The following is a 24883-nucleotide window of genomic DNA, read 5'->3' on the forward strand; positions in this document are numbered from 1 at the left end:
CTCCCCTTTTTTTCTCTCATTCACTATCTTTCCCTTTGTCTTTCTACTTGAGTTGAAGAGGGGAATCCATTTCAAGATCAGTGCTTTTATTTCTTAATTTATCAAACGTGCAATCCTCTATCTGTAAGTCCTAAGTTTTATTACTTTATTTCCAGCATTCTGGACTGAAACAGCTTTGCTGAAATTGGATATTTTCCCTTGTGCAGTTTTCAAGCTTACAAGCACAACCTTTAAGTGGGTAGCAATCCGGCCCTATGTCTGTGTTGGGGTTTTGAGCCCCACTCGAAAGGTTTAAGGATAAAACTGAATCCACTGCAGCTGTGAGAGAGTGTTGCACTGTGAGAGAGTGTTGCACTGTCAGAGAGCCACATTTCAAATAAGACATTAAACTGAGATCAAGTCTGATTCCTCAAGACTCCAATTCCTAAGAGATCCCAAAGCATTATTTTGGAGATCAGGTGAATTATCCCAGAGTTCAAAGTAATATTTCTGCCTCAAATTATACTTCAAAAGTCTGGATATTTACCATAGTACTGTTCAGGTTGTAGTTTGCTCGCTGAGCTGGTAGGTTTGTTCTCGGACGTTTTGTCACCATGCTAGGCAACATCATAAGTAAGCCTCCGGTGAAGCACTGGTCTTCTGTCCCACTCTCTATTTGTCTTGGTCTGTTATGGTGAGTGATATCGTTTCCAGTTCTTTTTCTCAGAGGTTGGTAAATGGGGTCCAAATTGATGTGTTTGTTGATGGAGTTGCACTTTGAATGCCAGGTCTCTAGGAATTCCCGTGTATGTCTCTGTTAGCCTGTCCTAGGATGGATGTGTTGTCCCAGTCAAAGTGGTGTCCTCTTTGTTTATGTGTAGGGATACTAGTGATAGCTGGTCATGTCTTTCGGTGGCTGGTTGGTGTTCATGTATCCTGGTGGCTAGCTTCCTGCCTGTCTGTCTGATGTAGTAGTGTTTGTTGCAGTCCTTGCAGGGTATTTTTTCGTAGGACATTTTTCATAACACCCTGCAAGGACTACAACAAACATTTACATCGGACAGGCACCCCCATCCCTTTTGTCCAATCTGTATGGACTGCTTCTAGGGTGGGACTCCCAAATCTATGTCCTGCATTTTCTGGGATTGTTAGTGCAGTCATCATGGCTAAGAAACACAGCATGAGATAATGTAGTAAATTATTTTTGAGCCTATGTAGGTCTAATTGGGTCAGGTTGCCCTTTTAATTAGACCGGCTGCAGTGTGTTGGGCTGTCGTGTGCCTGGCAGAGCTGCCCTGAGTTTCACACTGAGCTACTTACAGTACAAAAAAAGGAACAGAACGGCTTTTGTGTGTTTGTTGAATTGAGTGATTTTTCTGTGACCTAGTTCTTGTCTTCAGAATGTGCTGTTGATGCATCTGGCAAGATAGTGTGGCCATTAAGGACCAAGAACCCTTCTGCATTGACTACTAGGAATACAAGGTTTAGAATTGGGGATTGATGGTTAACTGAACATGAGCAGCAGGTTTTAAGATGGTTGGGTTTTGGTACAAGAATTAAGGTTTAGGCCTTGGGGTTAGGTTTCCATTTTTATATTAGCTTGGAGAGCATGTCAGCAGCATAAACTGCTTTTTTAATTACTCAATTTACAGTGAAGATATTTGGAGCACTGAATTACTGTCATACAATTGCATGCAGACCAGTTGGTCTAGCCAATAACTAAGAATGTGAATGCATTGGGGCTGTGAAGGAAATCAAGTATGGTTGAACGTAGAAGTTGTATTAAATATGGATTTAAATATGTGCTTTTTTTTCAAATCTCAAGATGGCACTTATAGCTACTAGTCAATAAATTCAGTTGACCTCCTCAGTTACACTGGGAAGTGCCAAATTATAGTCCTTGTCCATGGGAGGCTATCATGATGGGGGGGGGGGGGGGGGTGTTAACAAAGATTCTTGGTACTTCAGGCTACCTGAGGTCGGTGCTGAGGGAGCAGTATGCAAATGGTGAGGTTGGCACTGAAGGGGTACTGCGAGGTTGATGACAAGGTGGTGCCAAGGTGTTGCATAGTTGGTGGGGCTCACGATACCAAATTCCCAACACACTCCAGTTCTGTAAATTTCTCTCTCCTTGTATCTTGGACTTTTGTCGATTCATGATTTGATTAGTCAACAACTCCATTAATCAATCATTAATATTGTATCATTGGACTACCAAGATGGTGGAATGTAAACTTGAAACAGATTAACCTGGTCTTTTACATCAACATCTAATAATTCCTTTGTTGTAAAGTGTGAGGAAAGCTGTATGTCTCATTGTCATGAAACATTCAGCAAAATGTCTTACTGTTGAAATTATCAGCTGGCACTTGAGTATGAAAATCAGGACAATTAACATTTTGCACATTGGTTTATCAAAACTTGGCTGGAGAAGGGTTGACACCCAAGATTTTAATGTAAATCATTCTCTTTTTAGATTCTCTCAGGCTGGCTGCATATTTCCAGTGCTTTTGCATTTTTACTGTGAAGATATTTACAGTATCTTCACAGGTAGTCTGACGTTTGTTTCAATACCAGAATCTAGAAGCTCAATATTAAGGGGAAAAAGGCCGTGTAATCTTACAAAAGGGTTAAACGGCTTTCGCTCACCTTCACTCTCTAACTCTTGTGTGATTTGTGATGGCCAGTCTCAATGTTTTAGTGAGTTTAGTGACTCGAGTTTAATTCGAAATGATGACCTTTTTCGCTTTTAATCTGTGATTTCTGTATCTTGTGGAACCAAACACTATTAGCTGGGCAATCCAATAAGAGGAGAGAAAGGAAGAGACTTTCTGATATGATGCATCATTCCTTGTGTCAAGCCACTTACTAATTGTGAACGTTATCTGACTTGCACACATTTAACTCAGTGTTTGGTTTGGCACTGATTTGTAAAAGTGTTCACACACTGCCTCTGACCAATGAGGCAATGGGAAACAGTGTTTCAAATGCAAGACTACCCCAGGTTTACCAAAACTTATATAAATATTTACTTTTAAAAGTCAGGCTCAAACTTTCCTTCTCATTAATTGTTTCTATTTATCTAAATAACAACTGCTGTTGATAGATATTCAAGAGTTTACTGCCTAACCCTGTTTCCCTTGTTATTTAATGTTAATACTTGGCATTGAACTGTAGCTTTTGTTCAACAAGCACAAAGCGACAGTCGAGGATCCTCTTCGAGTTGAGGAGGTTTTATGCTCAGAATTCCATGGCTGCTCTATTTTGACTCTCCAATGCCCACATAAAGTCTTGTGGTGATCTTGTAAGAAACTCAACAAACTCCTAGTTGGTATCCCAACCATGATCTGAGTATTCATTCGCTCCAATAGTGCAGCGATAGCAGTGCAAACCATCTGAGATGAACTGCACCAAATATCTAAGACTCCTTTTGAAAGCTCCTTCCAACCCAGAAAGACAAGGTTTGAGATGCATGTAATGCATTATCCTGACTTGCAACTATTTTATTGCCCCTTCATTAACTCTGGTTCAAAATGCTGGCACTCCCTTTCTAACAGCACAGCAAGTGTAACTATACCCCACATGATTGCTCAGTTCAAGAAGGCAGCTCACCCACCACCTTTTTTGTTGTGCAGACAATGTTGGCCTGGTCAGTAATGCCCACATACCATGAATGAACATGTAAGAAAATAAAATATCTCGACAAACCCAGTCCTAATGCAAAGGGGATTGTGTTTTTCTCTGGCAACATTGCACTGATTTGATGACCCCTTTTCATGATTCACTGTGCCAACTCTCCATATCTTAAATGCTAGGTTTTTCAATCTACGTCTCCATTGACCTACTTTGTCCTTTATTTGTGTGAAAAAATACATGCTGTCTTTTTAAAAAACATTTTCTTCCTTTCATGATCAATGTGCATTTGTATAGCACCTTTTGCATCACAATGTTCACCTAAGTGCTTCACAGCCAATGAGTTGCTCTGAGAACAGTATCTGTTGCACTGTAGTGAAAAACAGGTGAGATGTTTTGTTTCGTTTTTCGGAGGTGCTTATTCAGGGAATTCTTCTAGATTGCCTTTTGAGTCGGGCTCTTGTTCCCTTTGGAGAGGGTAAGCTATTTAATATCTTAGCCACTAGGTGTCATCCCTGTGCAATATACTCTCTCAGCCCTGCATTGGTGCCTTGGCCTGGGTTATATGATAGTGGTATATGGTTTCCGATGGAAACCACCCCAATCTTTCAAACCTTTCATTTGTCACTTTCATGCCAGACATCAGCCCAGTAAATCTTTGTTACACTCTATGTAGCCTCGCAATTCCTCCTTTAGAATGGAGAGCAAAACCATACACACTTCAAACAAGGTAATTGATTGTACTTTAATTTTGTTTTGCATTTTGATGGACTGCATTAGTAAAACTTGCTGTGGGTTTTTTTTACAAGCTGACAAAGGGTTTTTTTTAAACTGTATGTCTGCTTTGGAGCAGCTCTTGAGAGCAAGAGGTTAGTTGTTTCTGACAAGGATTTTGCATTGTAATAAATAAATGGATGACTATTAATGAGCTGCAAAAATTGACTTCATTTGCATGATACAAATTGGCAGGGATGGAGACTGAAAGTGACTGCATTGAGTAATGTTTTTTTTTGCAATGAATGGAAAGTTTTATTGATTGATCCTTTTTCAAGCCTGTCACTATCCCAAGCCAACAGTAACGACAGCAGTTAGTATTCCATATCTTGAATATGGCATAATGTCTCCTCTTCACTAACAGTTGTAAAGGTATATCTTTTACCTAGTTCCTGCAAATATTGGTCACGATTAAGTGGGCTTTAAATTGTCTTTGCACAAATGAAATCTTACTGCAGATAATTTTAAGTTGCTAGTTTTGCCATTGTGGCCTTCAATAAATCAGACCATTGGTGAAGCCGTCCTTTGCTGTGTTTTTGGTATATAGTTTTAAAAATTCCTTGTATCATACATTTTATCTTTCTATGTTGCGCAGAATTGCCAATGGCTTTTGAGCCCAAACCAATTTATGCAGGGTCATGGTGACATTACTGTTTCAAACAGACTTTAATAAAGAAAGGAAAAACCTGGATTTGTATAGCACCTTTCACAGCCTCCTGTGGGTGTACTACTGGATCTGTGAGGTGCATTTGGGAGAATCTGGAGTGAGAGGCTGTGACATGGGAAGAATGATTGATTCAAACTGGAATACCAAGGAAGCAGCAAATAGCATACATTGTTGTAATACCTTTTTGTGACCTCAGGACATCTGTGAGTTGTCTTCAATTAGGATGAAGTACTTTGAAGTATGCTATAATGTAGGAAATGCAGTGGTCAACTTTGAATAGCAAACTCCCATGAAGAACCATGTGACAAATGAGCAGGTAACTTTAATTGAATGATATTGGTTGAGGGTTACGTATTTAATCAGGATGCTTGGGAGAACTCCACTATTCTTCCACAAAATATTGGCTAAGGGCTTTGCCCCTCTTACAGGACATGTTATCTCATGCAAATGGTGCCTCTAACAGTTCAGTACTCCCACAATATTATGTTGAGTGTGTGTCAGCCTTGATTTTGTGCTCAAGTAGAGAGTGTGGCTCATACCAACCTTTGGACTCAGATGTGATATTATCCGCAGATGCCTGCTGACATTAAATAATGATTTATTGGTATATCTCCATGTTCTTGTCACCTGTTCTTGTGACCGAAATCAACCTTCCAAGGAAAATAGTATCACCATCAGAGAAATGTTTTTTAACCTGCTGGGATAACGTGCACATATGCGACAATGAATCGAAGAAGTGTGGAATTTAAAACCAGAAGGATTACACACCAGAAAAAAGTTTGCTAGTTGTTGGAATGGTCAAATCCTATCGCGTCCCCCTGTTGTCTATAATTTGAGATCAACCAACACAGAAATGGTATTTGTTCCTGCTGGTCTTCAGTTTTGCTCAAACTGATGATATCAAGGATGATTAGTTGTGGAATGATGATTCTCGAGTTGCTAATGATGAAGATTAGGAAAATCCATATGATATGCAACTATTGCAATATGTTTAGATGTAATGTTTAGTGATCCAGACAGTGACCAGTAATTTTCAATGTGAATTGTGTGCATGTTGTGTTGGTTAACACATAGTTACCAATGTAATAAAATGTGTTCAGGAAGTAATATAAATGTTTTAGTAGTGTTAGTTTTAGCGTTATTCCATGGCACCACCTTTTATTGATCCAAATTAATGTAACAATCACACACCAAATATTACCTGTACAAAAGCTGACCCCAAAACATTTGACAGAAAAAGATTGATCAAAAAAGTTTTTGAAACTGGTATGTGCAGTAATTGCAAGTGAAGGAAAAATATTCTACACTGCAAGTGATATCCTCTATTTGAGAGAGCGGTGAAGGCAGTTACAACTGTGGCTTTCAAAAGTAAATTGGAAAGACACCGGAAAAGGAAGAACGTTTCGGGGGGAAAAGGCAAGGAGTGGGTCCAGAGGAATTCTTCCCTCAGAGCCAGTGTGAATATAACAGGCTAAATGGCTATCTCCTGCATGGTAACGCTTCTTTGCAAAAAATATGCTTTTGTTTGGTGTTGTAACCTATAAGATTCTGAAGGGCTGCACAGATCCAGTTCCCTGGGTCAACTTTCCTTTTGAGTGCAGGTAGGTGCTCCCAAGTGACTTGCTTTTGTTTAGCCACTTCTGATCTCACTTTCTGTGTGTGGCGTACTTTTGTGCATTTGATATACAACACTTTCATGATTAATTTTCAGCCCCATGATATCCACTTACAAGTGTGGAGCTTCTACAGTTTGGGCATGAATGGGTTCTACACAGAACACTCTTGGTACAATGGCTAGGGAGAAAGAACAGCCAAGCACTGTCGTACTGTTCAGACCAACAACTGCCAAGTGCTGCATTGTATGTAGAGAATCGGCGGGTAATAAGAACACTTTAATTCGGGAGAGGTTGGGCTCTGAGTGGGTGGTTGGATTTCACTTTGCTGGAAGGCAGATGTGGTTTCAATGAAAGGTTCACATTGAGCACTGAATGGCTCTTATGCAAACTCATGGGAACTAACTCTGTGGTTTTTGGTGTGGCCTTTCTAGTTTACTCTGCTTTTAAATGTAGCTGCAGTTTGTAGTGACCTTGACAGCAATGGTAAGGAGGTGAGTTAGGTTTTGTAGAATTAATGTCTTTTGACTCTTGTATGCAATTGAAGCAATTGGTGTTGAAATGTATGTAGTATTGATGGAGGGGTCAAGAGCCTTATTTTAAAAAGCAATTTCTAAATTTAAATTTTTGTTTGCCAGGTATTTTAGGCAATAGTTTAGGAATGCTGTCAGATTGAAATATAATGGGATCATCTTCATTTAGGATGAAGAAACATTTTTGTGTGTGCGCGCACGCGCTGAGGTGACTGACTACCCCAGTGCTGGATCCACAAATCCTGCCACAGGAGGTGTTTACTGAAGCGGTTGGGTGGAGGAAGCAGGCTGCTCTGGTTTTTGCATGTTCCTTCCATGGTCCCACATCTGCACCTTTCCTGCGCTTTTCCAGCAACACATTTTTTAGCAGGAGACTCTCAAGGTATGGGGATTTATAAACATTGTCCATTTGTTCACAGTGGATCTTGATAAGGGTTCATATTATGTGGGGGGAGCTGGCTAGTAGAAGAAACCTTGTCTTCCAGATGTTTAGCCTCCGGTCCATTCTCTCCTATTACCTATGCAAATGCATTGTCAATAGTTAGGTGCTTGGCTAGTGTGCACACCTGAAAGCTGAGTCTGTACGCTGCAACTCAATGATTGAGCTTGAGGTGACCTTGGTTCTGGACTGGGGGGAATGCTGTTTGAATGGTTTAATGCTCAACTTGCAGACAGCTGTGTGAGGTACTGAGGTTTGTTGTGGTGTTCACAGAAGATTAATATACTGAACTAAACAATCCTTTAATTGAGAGCTTGCTGTGCTGTTCACTCATATAAAAGTTTGACATTAAAATATCACTGATGTTTAGCTCTTAACATTTTTTAAGTATGCAGGTCAAGCAGAAAGATTTGCAATTTTATAGTGTCTTTCACAGCCTCGGAATGTCCTGAGGTGCTTTGATAGTCAATGAAATACTTTTAGGTGTAGTCACTTCAATTTTGACGGAATCACGATCATCACTTTGCGCACACCAAGCTCCCACAGCAGCAATATGATGGCAGGGTCATCTGCTTTTGCAATGTAATCTGGAGGGTTAAATATTGGGCAGTACACGGAGAAAACTCCTCCCTGCTTTTCTTTGAACAGTGAACATCCGATATTTTACATCTACCTAAGTGGACAGATCAGGTCTTGGTGTAACGACTTGTCTAAAACATGGCACATTTAATGTTGCAGCACATCCTCTAATACTGCACTGGGTTATCAGCCCGGGTGGTGTTCTCTGGTCTCTGTAATGAGACATGAAACCACACTCTTCTGATTCTGAAGCAAGAGTTCTACCTCCCAGTTACTGATGCCTGCAGTTGTAGCTATCTGTTAATATTTGCAAAGGACAATTCTAACTCCTTGAAAATTTTCTAATGAAGAGGAATCTAGCTTTAATTTTTTTTAAAAATATCTGCAATGTGGACTGAGTTAGAAGCTAAATGTAAAATTGATCAGGTTCAAATGCCTGAATGTTTTGTGCCAAATTTGCTGGCATCGCATAAACTGCTGTCACTGACTGCAGTGCAATCCTTGGCTGTCACAGGAGAAGATTTTCATATAGCAGTGGTATGAAAAGTACTGTTGACAAAGCAGCTATGAAATCCTTTTCTTAAGTGGTAGATTAGATTCGATTACTTAGTGTGGAAACAGGCCCTTCGGCCCAACAAGTCCACACCGACCCGCCGAAGCGTAACCCACCCAGACCCATTCTCCTACATTTACCCCTTCACCTAACACTACGGGCAATTTAGCATGGCCAATTCACCTGACCTGCACATTTTTGGACTGTGGGAGGAAACTGGAGCACCCGGAGGAAACCCACGCAGACACGGGGAGAATGTGCAAACTCCACACATTCAGTCGCCTGAGGCGGGAATTGAACCCGGGTCTCTGGCGCTGTGAGGCAGCAGTGCTAACCACTGTGCCACCGTGCCGCCCATGGTAATTTATCATTTATCATGAAAAGAATTAACTAACTATTGACACATTCATCAGTTAGCCTTGTTCTTTAAAGGTGAGTGGTGGTCATAGATTTGGAAGGTGTTGTCAAAGATGCTTTGAGCTGCAATGCATCTGGAAGGTGGTGAGCATTGCTTCCACTGCCAGAACACAAACATTTTAAGGTGCTGTTTGAGATATGCCCATCAAGCAGGGGTGTTGAACTACTTGAGTGCTGTTGGAGTGATGCTAATCCAAACAAACTGAGACCATTCCATGAAATTGCTGACTGGCATTTTCTAGTTGGTGGTAACCCTTTTGTGAATCTTATGTCTTGTGCACCAAAGACATCCCAGCCTCTGCCCTGATGTTGTAGCCATGATATTGATACATCCGGCCCAGTTATGTTTTTGGTAAATAATAATCCGTAGGATGAAAATTAAGGACTTCCCAATGATAATGCTTTTGAATGTCAAGGGAAGATGGATTCTCTCTTGTTGGACATGATCTTGTTGGACATTACTTCCTGGTAATTATGTGGCACAAATTGTGCTTATCACTCCAAGCATCATCCTTTAGGTCAGGTCTTATACAAGCAGAATCTTGGACAAACAAATGATTGAATTTGATGATGAGCAATAATGCTCAACTCGGGCATGTCATGGAATGCTCATACTTGACTGAATGAGTGTCCCATGGGTGTTCCATTGGTTTGTCTCTACCTTCAACAAAAAAAAATGTTAAGTAGGTGGTAAGTCATAGGTCCAGTAGCTTGACGATACTGTCCTTGCTGACGAAGTTAGTGGTGTTTCTCAAAGGCACCTACACCAAACACCACTAGCTTCATGTGTCTTTGAGAAACACCACTAACTTCATCAGCAAGGACAGTATCGTCAAGCTACTGGACCTACAGACCTACAACAAAACCTACAGCCAAACCAACAGAACACCCATGGATCTCTGATATCAGGATTCTTAGCAAAGGCAGTAATGCAGAGACTCACTCGAACAGCTCTACCAAACATCTAACCCACGCTTTGGGTCCGCTACATGGATGATACCTTTGTCATCATTAAACGAAACAAATTAGAGGAAACCTTCAACACCATCAATAATACCTTTTCTTTTACTGGCATAAAATTCACTAAAGAGGAGGAAAACAATAACAAACTGCCATTCCTAGATGTCACACTAGAGCAAACAGCCAATGGGCAACTGCAAAACAACATCTACAGGAAAACAGCACATACAGACCAAATATTGAACTACAGAAGCAATCATCCCAACATCCACAAATGAAGCTGCATCTGAACATTATTTCAATGAGCCAACACACACTGCAGCACAGAGAAACTACGCAGAGCAGAGGAAAATCACCTATACAGTGTATTCAAAAAGAACGGTACCCAATGAACACAGTCTGCTGATTTCTCAGCAACAAACAAAACAAGCTGACAAAACACTATCGGAAGCCCTAGCCACTCTCCCCTACATCAAAGAGCTCTCAGAAATGACTGCCAGACTATTCAGACCCCTTGGCATTATGGTAGCCCACAAACCCACCAACACACTAAAACAGGAGCTAATGAACTAATACAGACAACCAGCAAAACTAATGTCATTTACAAAATACGATACATGAACTGTAGCAAAGACCTACATTGGACAAACAGGCAGAAAACTAGCCCCCAGGATACATTAACATCAACTAGCCACAAAACGACATGAGTCTCTCTCACTAGTATCCTTACATACAGATAAGGAAGGTCACCACTTCGACTGGATCAACACATCCATCTTAGGGCAAGACAAACAGAGACATGCACGAGAATTCCTAGAAGCATGGCATTCCAACCAGAACTCTACCAAAAAACAGGTCAAGCTAGACCCCATCTACCACCCCCTGAGAAAAATAACAGGGAATGACACTGCCACAGGGAATGATATCGCCAACCCAAAGAAACCCAATCCTCTAAATAGAAAGTAGGAATCATGTATGCTGCTTTGCCTGAGGCTCACTGAAGATGTTACCTAGTAGGGTGATGAAACATCTGGAAATGAACCTTCCAGCTCAGCAAACAAACCTACATCTACAGAATTTATAGTATAAGATCAAAGTGTCATACAGCTGATACAATATATTGAACAAACCTAGATTGCTTTTAAGTCTTTAATCACTTAGAATGGAGATGCAGGTTTCCAGTCATTAACATGTAAATCCCAGAACTTCTTTCAAGTCACATTTCCAAGATAACACGTTTTTTTTTTTAAATAAAACCTTAACATCTCGGCTCAGATGATGCATTAAAGTTGAGGGGTTAGAGTCTGTCCAAGCTTGAGTAAGACTGGTTCTGTTTACAAACTAGGAATTTATAAAATGTCATGTGGACTGACTGCGTAAAAATTGTGTGCTTTTTGAACAAAAGAGAATGGATCTACAAATGTAAATTTACCTGTTGGACTTTTATGTATGTGTGTGTGAGGGAGGGGGTGTGTGGGCAGGTGTGACAGTATATGTGTGTGTTGTATTGGGGGTCACCTGTAGTGTGTCATGAACCCAAGGTCCTGTTTTGAGGCCATTCTCATGGGTACTGACCTTGGCTATCAGCCTCTGTGTTAATGTGTATCCCCAAGTCCACCTTGAAGGATGGTCACTCGGAGATCAGAGGCTGAATGCCCTTGTGCGCTGAAATGTTCCCCATTGACAGGGAACGTCCCTGTGTGGCAATTGTTGAGTGCAGTCAGTCCATGTGACATTTTACAAATTCCTACTTCAGAAATAGAACAAGTCTGACTCTGTATTGAAATACAGACCGACCAACTTTAATGCATTGTCTGAGCTGAGATATCACTTTCTTAAAAACCTTATCTCAGGAGTGTGACTTGAAAGAAGTTCTGGGATTTACGTGTTAATGAATCAACCTGCAACCCATTCTAAGTGATTAAAGACTTAACAACAATCTAGGTTTTGGTGTCACGAGTGTGGTGCTAGAAAAGCACAGCTGATCAGGCAGTATCTGCGGAGCAAGAGAATTCATGTATTGAGCATAAACCCTCCAGGAATGAGGCTTGTGAGCTGGGGAGGATGGGTGTGTGTTGCTGCGTGATAAATAGGAGGGGGTAGGGCTGGGTAGGGTAGCTGAGTGGATGAAGGTGAGGGTGAAGGTCATAAGTCAGGAGGGTGGAGCAAATAGATGGGAAGGAAGATTGGTAGGTCAAGAGGGCAGTGTCGAGTTGGAAGGTTGGATCTGGGATAAGGTGGGAGGGGAAATGAGGAAACTGGTAAAATCCACATTGATCCTGTGTGGACCCAGGGGTGGACCTAACAAGAGTCGCAGAGGGAATGGTTTGTTCAATACATTGCATTGTGTATATGACACTTTAGTAGAAGATCAAACTTCTGTGTCCTGTAATCTTGCCCCACTAGCTACCTGGCAAAGAAGCAGTGGTCTGAAAGCTTGTGCTTTCAAATAAACCTGTTGGACTATAAATTGATGTTGTGATGTTTAAATTTGTTCAGCCCTGTCCAACACTGGGACCTCCATCATATGCACAACATGGCTGTTGTGTTTCCTATATTGCAATGTTGACTAAACTTTGAAATTGCTAAATTGACAGAAAAGCCTGTTGGGATGTCCTTTTTAAATTACAAAAGATTAGTATTGGTCTCCAAGTTTGTTCTTTTCTTTCCTCCCTCCTAGCACTTTGGGGCATTTTTGAGCTGATATGGATCTGATTTACATCTTGAAATAACAGTTTAGGTTAATATTTTATCTTCCCATGATTGGAGTCCTGGTGTTAAAACCTGTTCTGTGAGTAAAAGACATTGTGTTGGGAGTTGGCTTCAGATAATTGCATGACAGTAATGTAGGATTAAGCAACTAACATCAGAACAATCAACCAGGAGGGAGGAGGCCTTCTATAATTCATTGAGTGACACATGTGGGAGCCTGAATGCCTCCATGAGTTTAACACTTTCAGGTGGTGCACTTACATATGTGTTGCATGTTTCAAAATCTCACGTCACACTTCCTGTAATACCTTCAGCTTTGCACCACGGCCAATGTATAGAAGTTCCCAGTAATGAGCTCCAGTTTATCTGGGGTATTCTGAATTATTCCATGATTCCTGCATTATAACAGTGAAACTCTAAAGCCCATTGTTCACTGAGGTTGTTAAAGGTGCTATGCAGATGCAGGGCTTTCTTTCTAAATTGTGATCACTCCATTCCTAGCCAGAATGACGATTTGGCTAATTTCCTGTTAATCATGTTTGAAGACCTTATTAGTGTAAGTGTTTAGAATTGATTTTATCCACAACTTGCATTTTGTGACTTTTTCTCTGCTCAACGTATCTTTGCTGGATAAGTTATTTATTTTAATATGTGATATGATTAGCCTTCTCCAGTCACATACCCGGTTTGCTATAGTTTGAAGATCACATTTTAAATAATCTATGTTTAGATTAAATTATGTTAAGCTTGTTTACTATAACATGCCATTTTTAAAAAAAAACTCTGGGCTGTGTGCTCTAGTTCTGTAGGCTGTTTACTGTGGTCTGCTGTTTAAAAAGACTCTTTATTGAAAAACAGACATGAGTCCTCTTGTAAGTCACATCCTGGCTCCAAATCACTGGCTGATGGGGAGGTATAGATATCTGGAGAACTTCTTTTATAATGCATTGGAGGCAGTAAATCCTTTACAAATCAATGGCACCTAGTCATATTGTCACCACATACCATATTTTTTGATGAATTTTGAAGAAACTGTCTTAGGCAAAAAGTTGACTCTTAATGTTAGAACTAGGCATTTTTAAGGAAGTGATCCCCTATCTTACTCATAGCTGAGTGTTTGAACTAATCTAGTTTCCTGTTTGTATCAACCTTAACTTGGTGTCTTCATGTCAGGAAGTTATGGGATCATGTCTCAGCGCACGGATTGGATCATTTGGTCCAGGTCGATATTCCCTAAGACATACCAAGGTACCAAACACAAGAATGAATAAAAATAGACCAACCTGACAGTGTTGTACTGAAACAGTTAAATTCTTCAAGATTATTCTTCTGTTCCTAACATCCTGAACCTTGTTCCCCAATGAGTAAATTCATACTTACTCAGTTACTATTAAAGATTTATCTCCCAGAAATCTTTATTAAAATAAAAACTGTCTCATCCAGAGGCCATCAGTTAATACACACCGGTTTCACTGGGGAAGGACAGTTACAATTCCAGTTGGATTGTTTGAACCATTCTAGAGTTTGCCTGCTGTGATTTAAGTTACAGGCACCTGTGCTCCAATCCTACATCCATTAATATTCAACTAAGCATTAAAAGTCCAGTCTCAACTCAGCTGCTATTAAAACTATAAGGTTACATTACCATTTGCCTGTTCCCAGTGCTGTCTTGACTAGCTTCACATATTTTATTCTTTCATATATACCAGAACTCTGCCTAACTCTCACCAAACCCATTACCCTGATGCTTGCTCGCCAGCATTGGCTATTAGTCAGGAATTGCCTCAATTTTAAAATTCGAATCCCTATTCAGCTCTTTGCTTCCAAACCTTAGCCTTCAGCTGCCTGGGCTGTAAGCTCTGGAGTTTCCTCCCTAAATGTTTCCACTTCTCTATCCCTTCCTTTTCCAAAACAAAACTGCTTGAAATCTACTTCTGAATGTCACCTGTCTGAAAAAATCATCTCACATGGTTCAGTATCAAATTTGGTTCAATAATGTTTCTGTGACATGCGTTGGGATATTTTGCTTGTTTAAAGCTGTTTTATGTAAGTTGGTAATGGTGAACAATATTGTCTCAGCTTACGCTTGGCACTGGGGCCTCAAAATCGATCTTTCTAATCAGGGACTGTAATGAGGTAGTGTTAGAGATTGCCAACTTCTAAATATACAAAATGAAATTAGTCCTGAGCATGACTTCAAGTTAAATCATCATTTGCAAGTGAATAAAGCTCAGGAATGATTGTAGTCATTCTACAATTTAAAAAAAAAAATTGGGAAAGCTTAATATGGGGAATGTTTTCCAGACCCGGGTGTAACTGACAAAAGTTGTCCAGTCACTAAAGGGAGTTGGTTTCAAGGATTGCAGGAAAGATGAGTCAACAGGCTGACTGGTCACAGTCATCTTAGATTAGCTTCTCTACAGTGTGGAAACAGGCCATTTGGCCCAACGAGTCCACACCTGTGTGTGGCAGAAGAGTGACCCACCCAGACCTATTCCCCTAGCCTCCAGTTATTCCTGACTAATGCACCCAACACTATGGGCACACGTGTTTTTATGAAGAAACATTACCCTTTACTCCTTTCATTCTTGGGATATGCTATCAGCAAGAAGAGTGGCATTTATCGCCCATTGGTAGTTTCTCTGAAGCTGGCAGTGTAATGTTGTCTTGTGTACTGGTAGTTGGTTTGATAAGAGTGATTTGGCTGATGAGACCACTTCAGAGGGTTAATGAGTTAACACTTCATGCAACTTCAGATCCATTCTGAGCCTAGACCAGGTAAAGGTGACCGGTTTCCTGCCTCAGTGAATCATTTGAGGTTTTGTAATAATCCAACAGTTTCAGAATGACTTTTACTGACATCCAATCACAATTTGCAGATTTCTCAAACTGAATTCAAGTTTTTTTTAAAATTGTCTCTGAAGTTTTGTTCAGGTTCAGCATTGTCATCTAATACTATAAACAACACCACCATACCCCATAATTGCTTTTACCTGGTAATCACTAATAAACTGGCAAATCTATAACAAGGTCATGGCTGTGATTTAGAGGATTCACAGCATTACAAATTGTCATAATTCCAATCATTATAAGGATTTTCATTCTTGGCTCAATAGGTAGCACTACTAGCCTCTGAATCAGAAAGTTGGGAATTCAAATCACAACCTAGATGACATTGTAATCTAGACAGAGATTGACTTCCAGAATAATAGTGTGCAGACCTGTTATGGTACAGAAGGAGGCCATTCAGTCCATCATATCTCCACCTGCTTGGAGCATTTTGATTTGTTGCCAGTCTCCTGCCTTTTCCATGTTGTGTTATACATTTGTTCTTATTTTAAATAATCATTTAATACCAGCTTTGATGCCTTAATTGATCCTGCCTCCACACTTGGATCATAACCACTTGCTGTGTGAGCAAGTTTTTCCCGCCACCTTTTCTGCCTTTTTCATTTACTTCTTTAGCAGAACACTTTTTTTAAATCTGTGACTTCTTCTGGTTCTGATGCACTAAAGAGAATGGGTAATTTCTTCTGATCTTCTCTGCCCTGACCCCTCTATTTTGGAAATTGTGATCAGATCTTCTTTTGCCTTCTCTCCTCCAAGATAGACATTCCTGACTTATCCTCGTGATTTTCATGACTGTCTCACCCCTGGAATCATTGTGCAGTCTCCCCAATAAAAACTGAAAGTGTGGCATCCAGAAGTGTACACAATAATCCAGTGTCCTATCCACGTTTAGCATAACTTACCTGCCTCGTGAACTATATGATCCTGTTAATGAAGTCTTTGTTACTACTATCACTACTTTTGCCTGTCACCTTTAATGACTTGTGCACATAAAGTCTCTCTGTTCCTGTACACCCTTCAGAGTAGTGGACTGTAGTGTTCTTTATATTATGTTGCATCTCCATGTTCTTTGTATCACCTCATGCTTCTCTGCATTGAATGTCATCTGCCACCTATCCAGCCAATCCAACGCCATGTCCAAGTCCTTTTTGAAGTTTCACACTAGCTTTCTCGCAGTTTACAATGTTCCCAAGTTTTGAACTATTGTAGGTGTCTCTTTGGCCTTTGAATGAACATCTCATCCAAAAGATTTTTTTGATCAAACAAGAACATGGTAGGCTGCCCAATGTTTAGCACAAAACTATTCTGTCGTTATTATACTGTTGCTGTTAGAATTTTACTGTGTTTTTCCAAATTACAACAATAATGTGCTTCAAAAATGCTTTAAAGCACTTTGTGCACAGTGAGGCCATGAAGGATGCTATTGAAGAGCAAATCTATTTGTCTTTGGTTTCTGTTAGTAATTACACTTTTTAAAGATTTTTACGTGGTTCGAATGCGCATCAAACTGTACAGACCAAAGCTCCATTGTTGGATGCCAAAAATGTTTGTCTTGTGATAAACCATGAGAGTCGAAACTTTATTGCTGGAACAGCACAGCAGGTCAGGCAGCATCCAGGGAACAGGAGATTCGACGTTTCGGGCACAGGCCCCTCTTCAGGAATCCTGAAGAGGGGCCTGTGCCCGAAACGTCGAATCTCCTGTTCCCTGGATGCTGCCTGACCTGCTGTGCTGATCCAGCAATAAAGTTTCGACTTTGATCTCCAGCATCTGCAGACCTCACTTTCTCCTCGAAGATAAACCATTAGAGTCCTTGAAAGTTGATTCAAGTTTGGCCTGGACAAGGGCTGGGAAGAATAAAATTTGATGTTTGTCCAAGTGGAAAATGAATACCCATAGTGCCACTTCTTACTGTTAGGGTGTCTGGGATAAGTTGAGATACTTGGAGCTATGGTTGTGCATATCCAAGGGAGTGAAGGGACATGGGTTTAAAAAGGTAATGGGTTAATTTCGTGAAGACCATGCTTTCTGGAAGAGGATTCAATTAATACTGCTTTTAAAAAAATTTTTTCATTTGAGTTAGTGTCGGGTCATGTAGTAACAAGCTGTGGTTCTGCAGGTTTGCCTCTGGGTTCGATACCTACACCAGGACATGAGTATAACCAAACATTTCTGTGTAATATGGAGTGAATTCTACATTGTTGGTAGTGCCATCTTCTGGATGAAACCTTCATCTGCGCCCCCATCTGCTGCCTCAAACATCAATATTGCACAGCTCTACTGCTATGGGTGGTGTCTGAACTAATATTAATCATTCAGTCCATGTCATTGAGCTAATTGTTTAGTCAATGTTGCATTCCAGTATTTGGTGGTGTTTGTGTACTGTGCCCGAATTGGGCGTTGCTTTCCCTGCATTCCAACAGTGACTACACTTCAGTTCAGCTTCATTTGTGCAATGTACTTGGGACATCCTCTAGCCATAAATTCCCTCCCTCTTGCTTTGCCTTCTCTTTCTCTCTGCAGTTAAGTTTGCCTTCACAAAATTTTTGAGGCTGTCTGCCTGGAAAGCAAAGAATTGAGGTGGTCTCCAAGATCATCTTTTTTTCCCCATCTTCCTGTCTTGCCCAGTCTCTACAGGCTCTGAGGTTGGTCCATTACATGGATGAGATGAACACTAAGAGAAAGTGAGGACTGCAGATGCTGGAGACCAGAGTTGAAAAATGTGGTGCTGGAAAACACAGCAGGCCAGGCAGCATCTGAGGAGCAGGAGAATTGATGTTCCGGGCATAAGCCCTTCTTCGGGAAGCCTGAAGAAGGGCTTATGCCAGAACCGTCGATTCTCCTGCTCCTCGGATGCTGCCTGGCCTGCTGTGTTTTCCAGCACCACATTTTTCAACTGAGATGAACACTATCAAACCCACACCAGTCCTGCTATCCTTTTTTTTTTTAAATCGAATGCATAGCGTCAACCTGGTTGCATTCTGGATGGATCATTTTGCAATAACCAGCAGTTGATATTGGGAATCCTGCCAGGCCAACCAGCTGCTTCTGTCTGTGGGCTTGAGCTGATCCACGCCTCTATCCTAATGTACACCTGACTCCCTTCCTCCATGTACTCTCTGTTCACTGACTTCCAATCCCCAATTTTGTTTCTTGTTTAAAATTCTCACCCTTGTTCAAACCACTGTGGGTTATGTTCTCCATATGTTTGTAACCTTCCAAGGTTTGCACTCTTTCCTCAGTCAAGGTGCTTCTTTAAAATCAATCGACCGCTTTGACCAAGCCTTTGGTCACTAAAATCTCTAATACCTACTCTAACATCTCCAGTTTCTTGTCACCTTGTCTGATTTATGCTCTTGGAACGTTCTTTAAAATAGGAAAAGAATTTAGAAAAAGGTGCCGAACATTCATATTTGCCTACTTTTTTGGTATTTTGAACCACTTACAAATAAATGTGAAGTATTAAAGTTCACCAGAAATATTTTTTGGGGGAAAAAAGTGCATTCAAGCTAGTAAGGCACTAAAATTACACTAAATCCTGGTTGTCTTCTCACAGCTTTGAGAAGACAATGTCTAAGAGTTTTACCCCATGCTTGGGCAGCAATAGCGGTCTGACCTTTAGGCTCAACTCTGACATCTGGAGGCCAAATTTAAAGAAAATAGTTTGGTTTGGGAATACTTCACCATTTTTGTTTTGCTTGTATTTTCATTTTAAGGATCAATCCATGTCTGTTGTGATGAGCTGTAATAGGCTGTCAGCTGGCAGCAGACCTTTTTCAAGGCCTTGGACTCTCCGTTTACCACTTTGCTTTCCCGGTTATTGGCAAAGATTCAAATTCTGCAATAGTTGCATTAAATCCTTAACAGACTTTCTGCCGGGGTGAAAGTGTTAATAAATGAAAGTTGTTGTATTTTGAAGAGTAGAAAGTCATCGTGGTATATAGGGTGCCATCTTTCCTCAACCAACACCTTGCCTGATAATGCACCTTCTTACTGTGGCATATTGCAATGTATTTTCCTTGTCTGCACCTAACAACAGTTGCTAAAATAAAAAGTGACATGTTGTGTTTTGAGTTTTATTTTTTGTCATTTGAATGATAGAAAAAGATGCTGTTATCAATATTTTAGCTTTCTGGTTCAGTTCTATTGGCAGACTCAAGTAAATGATGCTTTGCCTGTGAGTTTGACTGTTTCTGTCTTTCACCATTTCACCCAGTGGGTTTAATCAACAGCATACTAAAAATTTATATCTGCCTGGAAAAGATTTAGAGAAACCTTTTTGTTCATATTGTTTCCTGCAATTTGCTGGATAACTAATAGATTGCATCTTGCTGACTACAAACACCTTAGTGTTTTTTTTGTGTGTACAGATTTCAGCATACCACATCTTTTGGTTCTGTGTATGTTCTTAATTGCTCTAACTTTTTTTTTCCTTTCAACAAAATGGAACATTGCTCCATGCTGTTTGAAATTTCAGGTCTCATTCCTTTTTAATGGTTTAGATCTGTGTTTTGATCTGAAGGGTTCAAAAAGTTGATGTTTGATTAACAGCATCAAGTTTAAGTCTGTCTGTCTGTCGTCATGTTGATGAACATCTTTTAAAAGATGTGGATATTTGGGGGATTGTGGTTTTAAAAGATGTATAATTCTGAGTTGGGAATTGAAAGGAGAAAAGAAATGCAGCCCAAACAGGCCATTCAGCCCAAATGTTCCATGCTGATATTTATGCTTCACATAAGTCTCTTCCCATCCTACTTCATCTCACTCTATTGATCTTTTAAAGAACTGTATTAGCCAGTATATGGTACATCAAATACAATGTGCTGCACGGCTGATCTCTATATCCTTTACCCAATTTGCTTGGACATGTTGTACAATAAATAAATGCCATGATGTGATGTGTTATTAGATGCATTCTGAAAACATTTTAACCCAAAGTACTTCTGTGCAAACCACTGTGCTTTCAATTGACGTTAGTTCACATAGATTTGAGGAAGAAGTTATCAGTTACCTTCCCTGTTCTTTCAGAATAAGAATGTGGTCTTTCACCATACACAATCAGAATATGTGAGGTAACTTTATTTGCAGAGGAATGTTTTTTGGTTTGGGAAAATTGGTACTTAATTGACAAATCTCATAAAAATCCTGAGGTCACTTGACCCATTTAGCTCTTACTACAATCAGCAGTTAAGAATTTTTGCATTTTGCCATCAGAACATCTGGTTACCACATGACATGTTTGGGTTTCCTGTTGATCATCTGTGGTATTGATCAATCCTGCATTTGGCAACAGGCTTTCTAGCATCCAACTTTTTTTGTGTCATTGATGTGAAGAGATGAGTGGTTTATGTATTCTCTTTGCGCAAACTCTCTTGGCCTGAATTCTCTTGGTCTTGAATAAAGATCCCACACGCCATCAAATTTTACAGAAGTCAGAAAGGAATTTTACCAGAATATTTTCCCTTACTAGGACACCAATCTGCAACTCTATGGTATCTTTTAATGTAGGTTAAAATATTCCATGGTGTTTCACAAAATCTTTTACTAAAGCAGCATTTGACCCTGACATTTTTTTGACGTCTGTAATCGCCAACGAGAGATTTCAAGGGGCATAATAAAGAGAATAGGTCACAAGGCAGAGAGGTTAAGGGAGGGATTTCCTGACCTTCAAGACCCTTGCAACTGAAGGCATGGCCCCCAATGGTGGGAACATTAATATTGAGGTTCTGTAGGAGTCCAGGAGTAGAGGAACAAAAACTCTTGAAGAGTTTGAGGCTTGAGAGGGAGTCTCCCTTTTCTTCCTATCTTAGGATTTGGAAACAAGAATGAATGTCTCATATTGGCGCGCTCGATTTTAAACAATGAGCATGGGAGTAATGGCTTACCAGGAGTAATGGCTAACCATGGATTGGTGTAAACTAGATCTTTAATCTTTTCAGGTTGTTGGTGGTTTGGAAGTTTCTAGCTCCAAACATCCAGCAGTGTCTTGATGGTTTTTACCTGCTTGTGGTATCTCCCAGTTTTGAGAAATTCCCAGGAATCTTTCATTTGAAAGAGAGCACCTAAACACTCTGGTGCCTTCTGTTACTTCATCCAACTGGACCATCTCTATGTGGGGCTGGAGACTACATTAGCAGTTCATTTGATCTTTTACAAGCAGAACAATTTACCTCCAACTGGTCCTTTTACATGCTCACCTATAGGTATCATTGGCTAGTGCTCAGGCACATTGGTTTTAGTCGAGATGATAACAGCAGCTAATTTGGTAAAACATAGATCACTGCTTTCTTGAGCAGTCTCTATAACTAGGTTAAAGAACAAGATTAAATAGATACGGGATTATACAGTGCATTGGTAAGGCCATGCCTGATACACTGAGCATTTTTGATTTTACCCAAGAAAGATTGAAGATTCATTAACCTGATTCCCAAAAAGAGGAAAGCAGGATTGATGAGACAAAGCTGATGGTCCATGGTGTATTGGTGGTCTAACTGACATGCACAACTCTTGGGGAACCAGCCAATAGATGGCAAAAAAATATTTTCCATGGCTGGAAAATCTAGAATGGGTCACAGAATAGGTGTATTTCAGAGTAAGGGCCAAATCATTTCAGAATGAGTTGAGAATTTCACTGAGATGCGAGTCATCAAAATTATCCCCCTCAGTATTCAATATTCCATCCTTGAGCATGTTTAAGACCGAGATATTGATAAGACTTTTGGATACAAAGGGATTTAAGGAATATAGGGGCAGGATGGGATAGTGGAGTTGAGGTTGAAGATTCACTGTGAACTTAATGAATAGTGGAACACGTTCAATGAGTCACATGGCCTTTTTTATTAAAACAAGCTTCAGAGCAGACTGGGTAATATATTTAACACAGAAGCAATTAAACCATATGCTGAGTAATACAAATCCTGCTCGTGTTCCAGTGAAAGTCAACAGGTGCTTGAGAACTCAAACCACATCTTTTGATTAGGAATTTTGCAGCTTTCTGGGCTCAGAACTCAACTTTTGGATTCAACCTTTTCATTCTCCTTTTGTTTCCTATGGTTTACATATTTCCGTTTTCCTAGTTTTTCTTTAAGTAGATGTCCTACTCAAGGCACATCTTTTGTTTTATTTTGTTGTTTTCCTACCCCATCAAAATTCCCCTTGACCCAGAAGATGAACTCTTCCGACATTCTATCTCCCCCCATTTTTCATTTTATTCTTCTTTTGTCACTGTCGCAACTGTCCCTTACTCTAATTCTATTGAAGTCTTCAAATTCTTCCAGTTCTGAAGAAAGGCCATCAACCTGAAATGTTCTCTTTTTCTCTATACAGATGTTACTTCACTTGGTGAGTAATATGTTCATTGTCTTTCCTGTCCTCAAGATGTTCCCAAGTGCTTTGCAACCAATGATTTACTATTGGCACACAATCAGTTAAGTTAATTAGCAAATGTTCTGCCCAGTTTGCAAAGGAAAAGGATTCATCAGTAAATCTGTGTGCTTTGGTTTTTATCAGTTCTCTTCAGCTGAGAAAATTTTTGTCAGGAGAGTTGAGGTCTGAATGCTGGATAGGACACTAAAAGAATTCTCTGCTCTTGGGAATTATATGATCAATGAGACAGACCTAGATCTGGTTTAACATCTCATCTAATTGTGTAACACCTCTGACAGAGCAGCACACTCACAGCACTGCATAGGCTTGTCATCCTTGATTTGATTTTAGTTCTCGAGCTCTAACGTGGATCTTGAACACAATCTCTGACTTTGAAGCATCTGTTACCAGATAACTAAGTCAAGTGGTGCTGAAGGAGTTTACTTGGAAAGCAACAATCTGAGAAATGTAGGACCATGAGTCACAGATCTCAACACTATATTGATAATGTATAAAGCTTTCCAAATGGACAACTTTCTTTGCTCTATGCTGAGTAGCGATGCATTGACATACATTACTGTGGTAGAGTTATGTATATAAGCAACTATTAATCAACTGATATTTTCCACAATCTAGCTACCTTGATTCAGCATTCTAACAGTGCGACATGTCGATGCTAATACTTAGCAATGGCACAATTGATCTTGTAACCTAAGAAATACTTGCAGGAACTGAGACATGAGATTTGGAAGAAGGAGTTGAAAATTCGAGGAGGATCCTTTTCTCCATTTCTATTTTAAAGCTCTGAAACCTTGAGGACTTGGTTTGCCCAGTTCTTGTTTTCAATATGTATTCTTTCACATTCTCTTCCAATGAACGGAGTCCGCCCTCTTCCTGTCCTTTTATCATGACTTGGAGTTGTTTCCTATCTTTTTCAAAGAAAATGAAGGAATGATTTATTGACACTTGTGCTCTGCAATGAACAACACAGTGAAATACAGTGAAAAGCTTTAACTGTCACCACAATCCAACACCATTTGAATATCCTAAGAATAAAAAGATAAAGCTGAAAGAAAGGCTGTCTTCGTTCTGTCGCCTCCACCATGACTCCTGAGCCAGCTGACCAATGACAGCCGTGCTGCCACCTTTCAATCTCCTGCGCCAGACCTTCAGATGCCATCTCTTCATGATTGGGCCCACCTTGCCGATTTGGCTCTTAATGCCAGGTCTGATGCTGGACACACAATTGCCCCATAATCAGGAGTCCCTGCCTCTGCTGCTGCTGCTGTCACCACTACCTCACTGATAACCAGGAGACGTGACCCTCCCCCAAACCAAGCTCTGGGCCTATGGCAACATCTGCAGTTCTCACTCCAGACACACCCCACTGCCATCACTTCAGCCACTGCTTCAATGATGCCTGGCATGCCAAGTCTAGGCCTAGCACAGCTAGGAGTCCCTGCACCGCTGCCAGGCCAAGCTGCTGCCTCGACAAGAGTTCTACTTTGGCTGTTCTCCTTCATGATTTCATTGCTGCTGCTGACAGGAAGATGAAGGCGAAAATAAAAAGACAAGTAGGGAGTAAGCAGCTGCCTGGAGCAGACAGACACAAGAGCCCGAATGCTGCTACCTTGTTGGTGCCACCATTTTAAAATTACGCTTGTGCATTGAGAGATGTTTAAAAATGTGCTGTTTTATTTTTGTAAAACCAAAAGCTTCAGAGATTCTCATCCTGCCACAAACTAGATTAGATTAGATTTTTAGATTACATTAGATTAGATTATATTACAGTGTGGAAACAGGCCCTTC

General features: G+C 40.3%; 1 protein-coding gene across 4 annotated transcripts in view; it reads left to right on the plus strand.

The window, feature by feature from the left end:
- Positions 1-24883, plus strand: part of LOC122557714 (liprin-beta-2-like) — a 275346-nt gene that overhangs the window by 61453 nt on the left and 189010 nt on the right. Inside the window, exon 1 of one of the 4 annotated variants that reach the window (XM_087996378.1) lies at positions 7562-7581. The exons of the other annotated variants lie outside the window; for them this stretch is intronic. The gene's annotated coding sequence lies outside the window, so the exon portion shown is untranslated. Of the gene's footprint in view, positions 1-7561; positions 7582-24883 lie in introns of those variants that run through there. 4 annotated transcript variants of the gene reach the window in all.

The sequence above is a fragment of the Chiloscyllium plagiosum genome, unplaced genomic scaffold, assembly GCF_037043375.1.
Source record: "Chiloscyllium plagiosum isolate Xiang-an unplaced genomic scaffold, Cpla_swu_hap1 HiC_scaffold_18, whole genome shotgun sequence".
NCBI classification, from domain to species: domain Eukaryota; kingdom Metazoa; phylum Chordata; class Chondrichthyes; order Orectolobiformes; family Hemiscylliidae; genus Chiloscyllium; species Chiloscyllium plagiosum.